This window comes from Ambystoma mexicanum, chromosome 9 (genome assembly GCF_040938575.1).
Source record: "Ambystoma mexicanum isolate Mex_15411 chromosome 9, UKY_AmexF1_1, whole genome shotgun sequence".
NCBI lineage: Eukaryota > Metazoa > Chordata > Amphibia > Caudata > Ambystomatidae > Ambystoma > Ambystoma mexicanum.
Window position 1 is genome coordinate 684945155 of NC_090931.1, and position 16274 is coordinate 684961428.

The window sequence follows — 16274 nt, forward strand, 5'->3', positions numbered from 1 at the left end:
GATAGGGACAAGAAGAGCATTAGCGAATGCAGAGCTTGCCCTGGAACATATGGGCAAATTTCATCCGAAGGTATTTTGCACCTTGTCCAGAGTAGGCTCAAAGAACTAAGTCTAGTACGTTAAATTGAATGTGCTAGGCTACCGGAAGCCAATGAAGCTTCTGTAGCACAGGCGAGATGTGGGTACAACAAGGTGTGGAGGTAGCCACATGGTCAGCAGAATTCTGCAAGAATTGTAAACGTCGCAGAAGTTAGGCAGGCTAGGGCAAAAACAAGGAATTGCAATAGTTATGGAAGAAATGACCAAAGCCGAGACCACCTGAGCACAAAGCTGCACTGAGATAAGTGGGAGGACTTTGCGGGAAGTAGCCCCGCTGGCAGACTGCACCAACTTGGGGCTCCCTGGACAGTGAAGAAGATCATTTCACACACAAATCCTTTGCAACAGGGACCGAGGAGAGAAAGGGACCAAGAGTAGGAGGCCAAAAGGCTGAGTTCCAGAATGAAGACACAATAGGAGGGCCAACCACCATCACCTCAGTTTTATCACCATTCAACTTAAGCCAATGATTCCCCATCCATTCCCCCACGGCCTCCAGACAGTCCCTGAACCTGGTAACCGACTCAGACGAAGACGGGTCAAGGCGAACCAGGATCTGTGCATCGTCTGCATAGAAAGAGTAAAGAAAACCGTGGGAGAAGATAAGTTTTGTGAGAGGCTGAATGTACATGTTGAACAGCGTGGGTGAGAAGGCAGACGCTTGACGGACACCACATATGAGGGCCATAGATTTTTAACAAAAGGAGGGAAAGAGAGGGTTTGACAATGATCTGAAAGAAAATAGGAAAACCATGAAAGAAAAGTGCCCAAGAGGCCAGCCTGCGTCAGATGACCGATCAGGACAGAATGGTGAACAGTGTCAAAGGCGGCACAGAGGTCAAGCAACAGTGGGGCCCCTACACCACCCTGATCCTGAATCCATGCCAGATCATCCACAGTGAGACCAGCACGCTCTCGTTTCCTCGCCTGAAACCAGATTGAGAGGGATGGAAGAAAAGGGATTTTTCAAGGAAGGCATTAAGCAGTGGGCCAGCAAAGGATTTGAGGAGCTCCATCAAGAAGGGGAGGAAAGAGATGGGGTGAAAGTTGTCTGGAATAAAAGGGTCCAGAGGTGGCTTCTTTAGCAAAAGTATCACCGTGGTATGTGTAAGAGAGGCCAGGATCAGACCTGTTTGAAAAGAGACATTAACTGCTCCCGTAAACAAAGGCACAATTGGTGGCAGGATGTTCTTCAAAATACCCAGTGAAATAGGGTGCATCGCGGATATGGATTTAAGCTTGGAGACTGCCATAAGGATATCTTCAGTGGGATAGGTAGGGAATGTTGACCACAAAGTGGTGGATATCGAAGTGGCCACTATCGTAGATGGAAAAGGCGACCTAAGTCCGCAGGAAAGAATCCCAATCGAATTTTGTCAATATTATGTGTTAAAAAAAGCAGACAGGGCATAAAAACGATCACGTGAAGGTGGAAAGGATTCAAGAGGAACACAAGAAAGTGAACGCACAGTCTTAAATAACTCCTTCGAGTGGTTGATAGATGTCTCAATGTGAGAGGCAAAATAGGCACGTTTGGCAGCACAATAGCTTTATGATAAGTGGCCGAAGCTACCTGAAGGGACTTTTTTACAACAGAATTATAACCAAAATGCCACTAACGGTATAATTGCCTGTGTTGGAGGTGAAGAGACCAGAGTTCACCCAAGAAACAAGACTCAGATGGATGAGCTCTAGGTTTTGGATTTTTTTTTACAGAGTCCAGAATGTAAGCCACCACCAAAAAACTAGTCGATGGAGCACCTAGATCGACCAGAGTGTGATCAGTGTGGCACACTTTAATTTGATCAATAATGCCCTCCTTAAGCAGCAAGCGCCAAGCACGCCTAGGGACTGGCTGACATTGGGGCACTGATAAACTAGAAAAAGGGAAACAAATGGTCTGTCCAGAAGACCAGAAGGGCTGGATACACTGGTATCTCTGACACAGGCACGAATATAAGAGCCAGCGTGTTTCCAAGGGCATGGGTCGGACAATTAACATGTTGAACTAGTGCCAATTCATGCCTGGCCACAATAATATTACGGATTTTATTATCAGCAGGATCATTAACTCTAAGGTTAAAGTCACTCGTAATCAGTAGGAAAGCATGGCAAAGCTGAAGGTTGGCTGCAAGCATTAGAAAGGTATCACAATAGGTAGGGTCCAGGCCAGGTGGGTGGATGAAAAGAGCAGGAGATATCGAGATATGAGCCGTGAAGCGAGAGTTAAAAAATAATAGCTAGGCCGTCCCCATCACGGGCGTAGGATGGTCGAGATGCAGAATTTTAAAGTTGGGGTGCCAGCAGTAGTACTAAAGTAGGGCCTGGAGTGACACAGAATCAAGTTTCAGTAACACATGCGAGGTCAGGGCAATAGTCCAATAGCATATTATGGCAGTGAGTAGCATGCGCCACCATTGAGCGTGCATTAAAAAGCAGACACTTAAGGGAGGGTTGAGCTGACTTCACAGTAGAGCTAATAGTATCCATCTTAGGAAAGCCTGTAAGAAATACAGTAGCTAGCGTTGCAAGTTTCACCACATGCTCACGTATATACATTGTGTGTACCTTGGTAATGTTGTCCATCCAGGGAAAGGTGCCGACTATGCTGGCCGCAGACCGGATGGGCACAAATGGGCCTGCCTTTTGTGCACCTTTGGCACGCATCAGCTTCGCTCGCTCCACCCGTCCACTGTGCGGGCGACTTTAGCGGCACATAAATGCTAATCGGGTGGTCACGTGACCTGCCGAACCCTCGGGAGCAGCAACAAGAAGGAAAGACTGCCGGCATCGGGCAGAAGTTTTCAAATGAAGAAATTCGGGATCACGAGAGGGCCCAAGCAGACGCAGTATTTAAAAGCATGCGAATATAATAAGGATATTTAGGGAATGAATCACAATAAAATAAAGCAATTAACCTGAATCTAGCAAGGCAGCACAAATATCAGCCCTCTTACTTTCACATGGGGAAATAACTGCCCTGCAGCCAAAACCCCTATATACGGGCCGACAGACTTACTTTTTATTTTTTGTTTACACCACATCATTTGTTTTTCTGACTCCCTTTGGATACTTCATATTTATTTGTTATGACTGTTGTGCTTATGAGAGCTGTAATCTCTCTTCATTTGACTCTCTATCCTACCTTCCTTCATTGCACTCTTCTCTTCCTTCAGCTCCAATGTTCTCTTCCCTTTTGTCCCGATACAGCTGCTAGTAATTTACATTCTTCTGTGCTATCTGTTCTTGACTCAACTTCTATCAGCAGCCTTTTTCACCTACTTGTGACGGTCCAGAGCCCTGGCTTTCTCCCATCCTTGTTTACCTTAGCCGCAGCTTGCGTAATGCCGAACGAGAATGGAAAAACTATCTCTGTCTGACCTCGTCACTCTTTCAACTGAGCCCTCCTCCTTTGACTCTGCTTTACTTGCTGCAAAACAATTGTATTTTTCGCAACTCACACGTTTTCTATTTCACCACCATTGTGACCTCTATAAACTTCTTTACAATATTCTGTCTCCTAAAGCGCCTGATCCATCTGCTGTTTCTTCTTCTTCGTCCTCTGACTTTACAAACTACTTTACATCCAAAGTAGCAAATCACCACTCAACCTTCAATTCTCCTGTTACCTCTTCCTCTTCTCTCTGTCCCGTTTTACTACTATGTTCTTTTTCTTCATGTTCACCTCTTGCCGAATCTGTACCTCTGTTCTTTTAGCTTGTGTTCACTTAGAGCTTCTCCTTCGGATCGTCTTCCCTCGTCTCTTATCCCTCAAGTATATCCTCATCTTCTTCCTTATCTCACCTCTCTTATTAATCCCTCCTTTGCAAACTCTTGCTTTCCTACAACCTTTCAGCATGCACTTATTCTTCCCATTCTCTAAAAAACTCACTCTTGACACATTCCACATGCCAACTTCCATCCTATCTCTCTTCTGTCCTTTCTTTCTAAAATTCTTGAGCGTCCCGTCTCTGCTCAGGTAACCCGCTATCTGAATTTAATTCTCTCCTCGCTACTCTTCAGTCTGGCTGTCATCCTTCTTACTCTGTAGAGACTGTTCTTTTACATATCTCATGTTCATATCCAAGCTCTCCTCTATTCTTATTCTACTTGACTTGTCCGCAGCGTTTGACACTGTTAATCACTCTATTCTTATTTCCTCTCTTTCTACCTTGGCCCTCTCGGGGTCTGTTCTTGAACGGCTCTGCTCCTATCTTTCCAAACGATCCTACTCTGTAACTTGGGCTGGACACATTTCTCCTTCACTTCCACGTTTATATGGTGTTCCTCAAGGCTCTGTATTTGGTCCTCTTCTCTTCTCTCTTCATATTGCTCCCCTGTCTAATAGTATCTTTCCATCTTTCTTTTCATCTGTACGCCGATGGCAATCAGATCTTTTCCTTCCTTTGATTCTGCTCTGCCATATATTGTTTCAAACTGTATTTCCGCTGTTCAAAACTGGATGTCTTGTCATTTTCTACATCTCAACCCTTCTAAAACGGAGGTTCTCTTCTTTCCTGCTTCTACCATTCCTCCTAATCTCCCCACTCCATCTCTCTCTTTTGCTCCATCTTGCCTGTCCTTTTTTCTTTCTTTCTTTCTTTCTTTCTTTCTTTCTTTCTTTCTTTCTTTCTTTCTTTCTTTCTTTCTTTCTTTCTTTCTTTCTTTCTTTCTTTCTTTCTTTCTTTCTTTCATCTTTCTCTCTCATTTTCTCTTCACATTTCTTCTATTGCTTGCTCTTGTCGTTAAGCACTTTTCAACTTCTGTCTTGCTCGCCCCTATCTCTCATTCCATGCCATGAAACACCTTCTTTCTTCTCTTGTCTTTTCCTGTATTGATTACTGCTCATCTCTATTGCTTGGTCTTCCTGCCTCCCGCCTCTGTTTATAATTCCTCGATTTGTCTCCTTTTTCCTTTACCCGCTCGGCCCTCTATAACACACTCCCTACTTTCTATTTCACTACTCGCTTTTGGATCGTGTCTTCTCTACCACTCTGAATTATCTTCAAATGTACCCGTGGTCTGCTCCCCCTTATCTCTCCGCCTTACTCTGGTTCTACATTTCATCTGGTCCTCTCAGATTACATAATTAATTTTGTTTAACTGTTCTAAACCTCCCTGTGCTTCTCATTTCTGTTCTTTTGCTTGTCTAGCTCCCAAACATTTAACTTCGTTCCTCACTCACTTCATTATGCCTCATCTCCCTGCATTTTCCAATCAAACCTTAAAACTCAACATTTATCTTCTCTTGTCTGTTAATCCTCTTGCTTTCCATTCTTCTGTTTTACCCATGTCTACATTTTATCCTGATTGTAGTGTTTTTTTTATATATCTTGTTCAGCGCCTTTGGCGAAAGGCGGTCTATAAATCCAATACAATGAAATGAAAATGAAATTAATAGAAAGGAACCGATCAGGTTAGCATTGATGAGTATTGATAGAGATGCATGTTTGTGTCTTTACGCTGATAGAGCAGTGGGAGTTTGTGGAATAATTTGATGTATTGATGGATCTGTTTGTGGTGGTTGGGTACTAATTAAACATGGGATACTTGATGTGAAATTTAAGATGTGTTCCTGAAGTTGTTTGTGGAACTCAGTGTTGTTAACAAAAAAGGCAATTTGGGGCAGGTTCAGGGTGCATTTATGGATTTGTGTATTTGTTTTAGTACTGGAGCACAAGGTGGTGCGTTAGGCCTGCATTAGAGTGCATGTATAATCTGGTATGAATGTCCTACATCTGGAATGTCAGTAGTCCATACAGGTCAGGATTGAGACATATTGAGCAGTGTATAGTTTTTATGGACTAATGCGCCATGCTGGATATCATTATGGTGCATTAGAGGAGCAGGGGGGTTTGCAGGTCAAGCGCGAGGTGCATCGTTTGAGTTGTGTGTGAGTTTTAGTACTTGAAAAAGCAGAATAATACGGATCAGGCTTGATCTGCATTCAGAATGGTGTGTGTGCCTCTTAGTGCAGAAACAGCAAGAGGCCTTTCCAGTCATGATTTATGTATTGTATGAGAGTAGATTGCAGCCCACCTCCCAATAGGTTTTCATACACGGCTGCCTTAATGATTGTGATGAATCAACATCCGGGGTACCAGTGATCCAGGGGTAAATATCGGGTTCTAAACCATCAATCAGCCCCACACCTTTAATACACTAGAATGGATCCGAACAGATTGGAATAACAAGCAAATTATAAACCCCCATGTCTAATTTTGGTACCGTGGGTGGAACGGCAGACTTATCTCTGAAAGTTTATGGATCGTGGTTATTAGCAACAGATCGAAAATACAATTATTTCCCAGTGATAAAAGGGACGGTCCAGTTGAGGTTGTATCAAAAATATCTACTTTATGTATATCACAACAGACAGTCTAGCAACACTACGAAATACAACCCACCCTGCAAAGGAATGGAGAGGACAGACAGTTTTAAAGAAGAAAAAGAGATGTACCCTGGATGCTGACAGGAGGGTAGTCGGCATGGTTAATGACCACAACAGTTTAAGGTTTCTTAGCTTCAGCACAAAAGGCAGCAATGGTCTTAAAATGTCTCTAGGGTGCTTCGGAAAGGACCGGGGGGACAGACCACAATGTAGCTTATGATGATGGTGTTCTTGGTGCTCGACCGGGTAGAGTCGGCTTCAGGGCGCTTTGCAGGCTTCTGCGACAGAGTTTGAGATGGGAGTCAGCTGCTGTTATTAGGCGGCAAGACGGTTCAGCGAGCAAAGCCGGACGAACGGCTGCAGGGTGGCCTACATGATGGCTTAGGGTCAGGGATTGTTGTCACAATGCTGATCAGCAGTTCTGAAGCACTGGTCAAGATGTCTTGGATATCTTTAAGCCATGGTGGCTTGACAACGGTCAGCGTTGCCATTGGTTCCAGCTCGGGGAACTGGACTGACTCAAAAATGTCTTTTAAGGCTGAGGTCAGTAGATGCTCTTTGAGACACTCTCCCAGCTTTTTCAAGGGGATTGTGTCGTCCTTTAAGGCCGACGGCCCACAACTTCGGAGTGTGTTACAGGCAGCTGCCTTGTCCTTGGTTTTAGGTTCAGAGACCTTCTGGCACCTCCTACCCAGGAAGCTTGCTGCAGAGCTTAGCAGGGCATACTGAGTGCTGGCTGGGTACTGGTTCTGGAGCAGCTGGAGGGTTCTCTGAGTTCTGTATCTCACTCTGAGATATTTAGGGAAGGAGGGCAGGGATCTTGCTTCCTCATTTGAATGTCCTGGATTTCCTTCACTGGCGGAAGATGTAAGGCAGACTGTATCTTCAGCCAGGGTCCAAGGTTGAGTTCCTTTTGCAAAGTCTTCAGATGATCTAACCAAAGAGGGACTCAGCCCTCTTTTAAAGCCAGGTGGGCCACAGTTATTGGTGTAGTCTAAGCCTACCTTAATGAACCAATCCTGGGGTCGCCACCAACAATCTCCTGTATGCATGAGGTCATAATCAGAGTGCCTTGTGACAGGAAAGGCAAAGGGGTGAAAACGTGTGATACTAAGTTCCACCCATCTTTCTGTCTGTTGTTGATCAAAGAGTCTCTCTAGTTAATGGAGCTCTCTCTGGTCCCTGATTAATGTGGTAGGTCTCCCTTAAAGCTGTGGTGAGACCAAACACTCTCTGGTTCTGGCAAACCACATTCTTGGCCTGTTTGAAGTACCCTCTAATTGGTATGTTAATCACTGTCACCAGATGCAGGGCCTAACAAAAGAGCAGGGTGGATCCACGGAGCCTTGTGGCAAATCCATGGTGCCTTGTTAGTTAATCAGGCTGGCCATGGCAGGGGAAGCTTAGTCCCCCCCTCCTGCCTGGAGATGACATAGTGTACTCCTGGCTGTCACATTCCAACTAAATATGACAGGGCAGACTGTGCCTGTAGGCTGTGTCCACCCAGAGTACACAGTTCTATGCGTTTGTCATGGTGTGGCACAGGAAAATATGTGTGGATTAGCCCCACACATTTTCCTGAGTTGGGTCTACCTCCATTCCATTTAATAAAAATGTTTTAAAAAGCCAAGGCCAGCACACATCCACCGTGCGGATGGTCGTATTCCTCACAATGATGCAACACCTTACTTATGTAACAAGCAAGATGTTAGCTTAAGTGTCTTTAATATTGGTGCTCTTACAATCCTCCCCGTCTGACATTTGGATGGTCTGCATTCTTTTTACAAAGATTTTTAGAGCCTTGACGCTTGTGAACTGTAGAATGAGCTATTGTAATGCATTACAATGTTCGGTGCATTCACGCATTCAGTGCCTCCACCCCGCTGTTTTATTTTGAATAAAAGAGGATACCACTCATCTATGCACGGGTGAACATTCTCAGAAGTGATATGCATGGCCCTGCGAATCGTCTATTGAGATTCGGGTATGTTTGCAGGTTCCCGTAGATTTTTCTTCCAGCCCAAATCTGCCCGAATCTTCTTTAAGAGCGTTAATATTCAGGGATGTCTGGATGAAATGTGGGCAGGTTTGGGCTGATTTCTGGGAAAAACATACACCAAACTCTGCAATGGGTGACTAAGTAGATTAATGTATCAATGGCAGGCATCTATGTGCATCCTGCCAGTTTCAAGTTTGAATCTGGGTAAGAAAAACTCTGTTGTTCATCTTTTAGAAGTTGATCAAATTAGTAAAGTTGAAGGAGGGAATTATAAGATTGCGTGTCAGATCAGCAGAGACATTTGTCATTTTAAAACAAAGGTTTCTCTCAACTCTTTTGCTGAAAGCCTTTCTAACAATTCTTTATTTATATATTGACCACATCCAGGCACACATTGCACAATAAACAAACCATTTTGAATCAATCTCTCCTGTAATTCCCTTGCTTCTTCAAAATAATCTGATTCTTTTTGCAGTGTCAACTCATTTGCAAAAAATGCCCATAAGATACGTTTTTGCAAAGTGCTTTTGTCTGTTGACTTTGAAATTGAAGAACACTGTTCCGGTCTGTCTTTTTCTGAAGAGTGTAGTATAAAGGTTTCCTTTCTCTACTTTAATGTACATATCAAAAACGACTAAACTGTGTTTACCTTCACAAATGGTACATTTCTTTAATTTGAATTTCTGACATTTAGCCGTTCATGAAACTGCTTGAGCAACACATTGTCTGCATGCCCTATCATGAGGGTGCTGTAGATATATCTGTTCCATATCTGGATATTTTTGATAAGAGGATTGTTAACTTCATATACCGACATCCTCAACCATGTCAGTCACATGTCAGGCATGCCTTGGTCTGCTTTTTAACATTCAGGGATCATCACACTAGAGATTATTAAAGTTTATAGTATTACAATGTAGGCAATTCATAACAGACATGGACCTTTGGGAAGTGTTAGTCAAGCATTAAGGGGGTGCATGACGTTTCACTGCATTGAGTTTGCTTTCATGAGGACTACTGAGGGTATTAATTTAAAAACAGTGAGGGTTCAGGTCTGCAGGTCAAGGATCTATCTCAGAAAGGCTGGTAGGGCTGAGACAGAGTCAATCACATGTCATGTTGTGATGTAGACTCCCATTAAAAGAAAACCATTTTGTCAGATAGTATTGTAATGCTAGGAGCCATGTACATGGGGAAAAACACAGAACATATATCTAAATTAAGAGGCAGATTCTCAAAACGTTTTGGGGCGCAAGTAATAAGACGTTCTGGTCCTTTTCATCTATTGCACCTAAAAAAGATGTTCCCTGCTCAAAAGGTTCTTTTGATTGTGTGAATCGCAGTTGCTCACATATAAAGAACCTGTTTTAGCCCCTTTGCACATTTGCAAACATAAGGGGGCTTTCCTGCACATTTGAATGTGCATCCCAATTTCCGGAAATGTCTACACACAAAAATGTGGAGAAAACAAACACATTCCTCCGTGCCTCTATGTAACAGCTACGGGAAAGTGCAATGCATGACAGGGTCACTTCGAAACTGAGTGTACACTTTCCTAAAGGGTGGTACAGCAGCAGTATGAACCACTGCAGTCCCAATTAGATTGCTATCCCTCAAACAGGAATATCAATGTTTTTTTAGTTTTTTTACACATTTCACAATGACAGACCTTTCAGCCAAATGTGCTCCAGATACAAATTGGTGTAAGGGGGCTGGCCAGCTCATCATTTGCTCTGCAGCCGAGACCACTAGAAATATGCAGGCCACCTTTGTGAAAGAGATGACCTGCACATTCCACAAAGTAATGCAACTAAAAAAAATGCATCTCCTGCAGACTTTTTTTTCCGATACTTTTTGTGAATTTGGCACCAAATGTTTTTTTTTAGAGATTCTAATTTTTGTCAACTGCACACAAGGAGTTCGATTTGGTTTCTATATTAAAGAAACAGACAGGTGCAAGCCATTGGTCATTTTGCCACTGCTTTCTTTGAGCCTCCTAAGCAGCAAATGTAATGATGTAGCCCATTAAATGTATACTTTGTTTGCTTTAAACATGTGCTTGCAGGAAAAGGTCAGGCCTATTCAACCCAATGTTTACAGTGACATTTCATAAGCATGTAATTGATATGAGCTTAATCTGGATCTGTCACTCAAATCTTTTTTAAAGTTTGGCCGGCCCCCAACCACCAAACCACAGGGAAAATGTGGGTTCTTCAGGATTTATTTGACATGCTTACCCTCTGCTCAACAAATAAAAAGTTCATGCACTCAAGAGAAAGGTCAGATGAGACATACAAAGAGTGCACAAGGTCTGTATAAGAAATCACATGATACTAAAAAAAACCTGGCTATATATACTTTGGGGAATCACTGATTGCTTCGCTCAACCCTATGTCTGCTCCTCTGGAGTCCCATCTCCCCATATTTTCCCTACCCAGCCCAGCGCTTCTGCTACACTGCACATACTTGTAAACTCCTCCCTGGGTGCTTCCCCTTTGTTCAGCACTCTGTATCTTCCCAGCTAGGTTCACTCATTATAAATCCCATGCATAAGATTATAAAAGTAGTGGCAGGGGTGAGCATATTCGGGAACAGGGGTGGTTCTAAAGCAAGGGCTCATGAGATATCCCCTTTCAAGTAAATACTCAAGTCAGGAACAAGGGAGCTACAGCATGCAGAAAGGGTGCAGATGCATGCAACTTCCTTCCAGCAGAATTGGTGGGGGCAAAGTAATGAAGAGAATAAAAAAAAAAAAACGCTTTCGAGCACAGAGTACTAATCAAATAGAAGGGAAAATACAGAGTTAGTAGCTAAGTAGTGACACTGATTTAGCATTGGGCAAGCTGTGGGGCACACTGGCATGCGGGCAGTGCTTAACATGTTTTAAGTGTCAATGTCAACCTACCAATGTTTTTGAAGATTTCATTGGACAGATTGGGCAATGTTATGGACCTAATGGAGAAGAAAATCGATGATCTCATGGTCCAGATGATGCCAACCATGTCTATCTTAGTTTGGGGCAATATTTGTGGAATACATGGGATATGGGTAAGGATTCTGTAGTGTTGCGAGACATGCCTCATGAATAACACACATGAAGCAAGGTGGTCATGTGACTCAAGGTTATGTTGGAAACCTCTTTGTTACAATAATGCTTTGTTTACACCCTGCACCCTTGTGATGGTCCCACTTTTCATGACCTGTTCTGCATTAGTGTTGGCTTGCACGTCAGACACTACATTGGCGACGAGCCCGGACTCGGCTTTGTCAGAGTGGGTTTTACCCGGCACAGCGCTCCCAGGCCTGTGTGGCACTCACATCTGATGGGGCGTCCAGAGGACAGGCAGCAGGAGAGCTGATGCACCGCCCCGCACCCAGAGTGGCTGGGCGAGGTAAGGCCACGGCACATTAACATAGCCCAGGAAAACCCGGACCACTGCGACCGGAAGGGAGGGTGCGGCCAGAAGGAGCACGACGATGCCATTGCAGGGACAACAGTGAGAAAAAGAAAAACAATACTGTAAAATCGGAACAAGAATCAACATTTGAACTAGCGCGGCATACCAATAGCCCAGGGTATAAAGACCACAGCATGGTTGAGAGCACGCGCATGCCTGATGAGGGTAGAGCCGAAACCACCTGCAGATAAGAGAGCCAGATAAAGGTGCAGTAAAACAGGAGCACGTTAAGGGGAAGACCCGCTGTCCTGAAACCACCAGGACATGTGCAGGCCATTCAGAGTGTGGAGTGTGGCTGTACACATGGCTGCAATGGAGCAAAGACAAGCGATCTCAGATCCAGCACCAGGAGGCCTAGCACAGCAAATTACACAGTAAATAGGGAACCCATTGTCCATATCGACGCTCCTCCCATCCGAATTGACCAACCTGGCACCCAGGTGGTCCAGGTGGATCCGGGAGTTAGAAGGATATTTAGATACACTGGGTCTTCTAGATGATATGTGAATAAAAGGACTCCTTATGCTTACAGAAGGCCCAGAGGTGAGAGACATTATTTTCAAACTGCTGGAAGATGTTGAATACACATACCCAGCACTCAAGTGCATCTTGAATGAACACTTTGCAATACACAAGAATTTTGGCTATGAACAGCATATTTTCCACACCACTGTGCAGATTCCAATGTAGAGGCACTAAGGTTTTAGATCATTGCAGGATGTATCTCCTTGACGTTAAAAAAAATCGACTCCAGAAAACAGACACATTGGCGGAGATCCTGCTATTAGCTAGGACCACCACTGCGCTGGAGCACCAGGTGTCTACATTGAGTAAGTTACAGCTGTCACCAATGGCCACAGTGAAGGAGGAGTCGGTGAACAAACTAGGGACACAAAGAGTCAGAATAAAAGATGAGAAGAAAGACAAAAAACTGTGCTATCGCTACGCATCTGAATTCCCCCATGAAGGATCGTTTCCCACGATCGGGCAGAATTGCTCTGTATGCGGGGGCGAGGACCAGTTCAAAGTCAAGTATCATGCATCAAAATCTTTGAGAGCACACCAGAAAGACTGCGGCTCATGCCGCTTCAAGTTCCCCACTCAACACTCGAGAGAAGAGAGTAAACACCGCTCGGATAGGTGACACGCCTCCCGAGACGGCACAGACAGAAGGCGAGATACTCACACTCACCTGATACAAGAAGAAGAGAGAAGAGGAGGGTACACCACCTGCCCACATTCACACCATCGACCAGAAAATCCAACATGCCATTGATCTCCAAAAGAAGGAAAGGTAACTTATATGCCCAAGGCAACCCCACAGCAACAGCCCAACTCTGAAGTTGAGGTAGTATCTTACAAGTTCCTCATAGACTCAGGGCAATTGTCAATGAGATGCCCGAAGAGGAGTTCATGAAAATCAACTAGTCACCTTGCTTGAAGAAAGCCCAGGTAGATATTTATGCATATAGCGCCAAGGAGGCGTGGGCGTGTAAAAGGACCTTCACCTCATCCTGCCATTATAAGGACAAGTCAGATTGCATCACAGTACACGTGACAGGCGCAGAAGCCACCAGTGGCTGCCTTCTTTGCTTCCGGTCTGCCATCCAAATGGGTCTGATCCATATTCTCTACCGAATAATGGCAGACAGATACATCACACCGACAGCAAAGATAGAGGCGGCCTTCCAATCCCTGTTCAAAGGAATAGGAAAGCTCAAAGGATGACAAATTAGACTGTGCATTGACCCCACCAACAAGCCGGTAGCACAGCACTATAGGGGAATACCCAGCAAAATATCCAGGCGCAGGTTGAAAAAGAGCTATCGGCACTCATCAGGGAGGACATTATTGAACCCGCCAGTGGGCCCACTCCATGGATATTGCCAGTGGTCCCAACACCTAAGAAAGGTCTGGAAGGACAGATCCAGCTATGCATTAAGATGCGTTTACCAAATCAAGCAATCCTACATGAATGGCACCTACTCAATGGAGCAACTGTTTTTTCCCTGCTACACTTGAACAAGGGATATCACCAGATTGAGATCAGTGAAGATTGTCACACATTACGACTTCACCACGCACTTGGGGCTGTTCCGTTAAAACAGACTAAACTTCAGGATATCGTCAGCTGCCGAGAACTTCCAAGAGGAAATAAGAACAGTCACATGTCACATCCGAACTCTATAAACTAGAGCGATGACATACTCATATTTAGCCTTTCACAGGAATCACACGACACAACAGTGCTGCGAGTATGGAGTGCTTCGGAGGACACACACTTAACCATCAACAAAGACGAATGCACTTTCAACAAGTCTACCCTGAAATTCTTTGGCCACATATTTTCATTACGGGGCATAGAACCAGACCTCCGACAAGATCAACGCGCTCATGGAAGCCCCGCTCGCAACGAATGTCGCCCAAGTTTGCTCGTTCCTGGGTCTTGATATTTACTGCAAACTGTACTTGCCGGAGTTCTCATCCATCAGTACCACACTCCGTGCGCTCACAAAAAAAGATCAGAAATTAATTTTCGATGGCGAGGGTCAGTCAGCTTTCGACAGCATCAGAAAGGACATCACGAAGGCTGTGTGCACATCATATTTTGACCCGAGTCTGGCAACTGAGCTCACCGTGGATGCCAGCCATGTCAGTCTGGGAGCCATACTCACTCAGCTCTCTGGAAGTGACCACACACCAAGGAAAATCGTATCCTACACCAGGAAGAGCTTGTCAGAGGCCAAACAACGATACTCACAATCAGAAAAAGAGGGCTTCACCGTCACCTTGGCGTGCAAGTACTTCCGACCTGTTCCTATATGGGAAACCATTCACTGTCATTACCGATCACCAAGCCCTGGTCACCATCTACGGGAAGTTTTAGTACAAATGCCCCCTCGCATCTCGCCCTGGGGACTGTGGTTACAGGAATATAAGTTCAACATAGTCAACAAACCAGGAAAAGAGGCCAAACTGGCAGACTTCCTCTCCCGACATCCTCACCAGAGCCTCAAGCCCTCGAGCAATCATGCCGAAGGGTACATCAATAATATCGTGCACCATGCCCACCCTCCAACGATTACCCTCAAAGCACTCGGCATGGCATCGAAAGAAGACCTGACTCTGTCTCTGGTGTCAACTTGCATTCAGAACGGGAGCTGGTGAGCTGCAGAACAAGAAGCTGCGCTAAGTCCAACCATAGACCCCCTACCGTGGAAAACATTGGCCTGACAGATGAGCTGTCGATTGCACCCTCCAACATCTTACTGAAAGGGAACCGGATTGTCATACCAGATCAGCTGCATCAGCAAACTATTGATGCTGCACATGAATGGCACCATGGCATTTATCCACCAAGAGAATACTGAGCTAAGACAAAAGGTATGGTTCTTGGGCATAGACGACCAACTTGAAAACACCTTCAGGTCCTGCCACATCTGCATCATCCTGCAGCCACAAACCGTCCCGGAACCACTACAGATATTATGTGTGGGAGGAAGTGGCGATTTACTTTTTTGGGTCCCTCCACTCTGGCACCTACGTCTCAGTGGTACAAGATGAACATTCACGATATCCTGCTGTGCAGATACTTAAGTCAACAGCAGCCACGGCAGTCATACCGACAAAGGACCGCATCTTCTCTATTTACAGCATCCCGAAGGTGGTAAATTCTGACAATGGACCTCCATTTAGTCGAAGTGACTTTAAGGAGTTTGCCAGCTACATGGGATTCACACATCGAAAGGTAACCCTGCTATGGCCGCAGGCAAATGGGACACTTGAGCGGTTCATGGCCAGCTTGAAGTGGGTTGAACGCATCGGAAACATCACCTGTCGACCCGTAGAACAAACTCTATATCAACTCCTGTGTGACTGCAGGAACACGCCTCATAGCTCCACGGGGGCATGCCTGGCAGAGCTGATCTTTTGCTGCATAGTGCCAATGAGGCTACCCCACATGCCAGGCCAAATAACAGTGATGGAGACGTGAGAAGAAACGACCACACAGCAAAAGAAAAGCTTTGATTAAGGAATACGCAGACCGGCATCGTAGAGCACTCCCCTCTGACATACATGAGGGTGAAAGAGTACTAGTACAAGCACACACCACACATAAAGGAGTACCACCTTTTGAACCACAACCATTGGCAGTGACAAAACGAAAAGGATCAATGATAACAGCCTCCCACCCGGATAAGACAGTGACAATGAATGTCTCACTATTCAGAAGGTTTGACCCTAGCTCTGGGGGTGAGTGTGTCTGGGACTCGAGTGAGAGCGAAAGCTCGTGGTACTCGGGTAATGAAGAGGAGTCAACAGATGA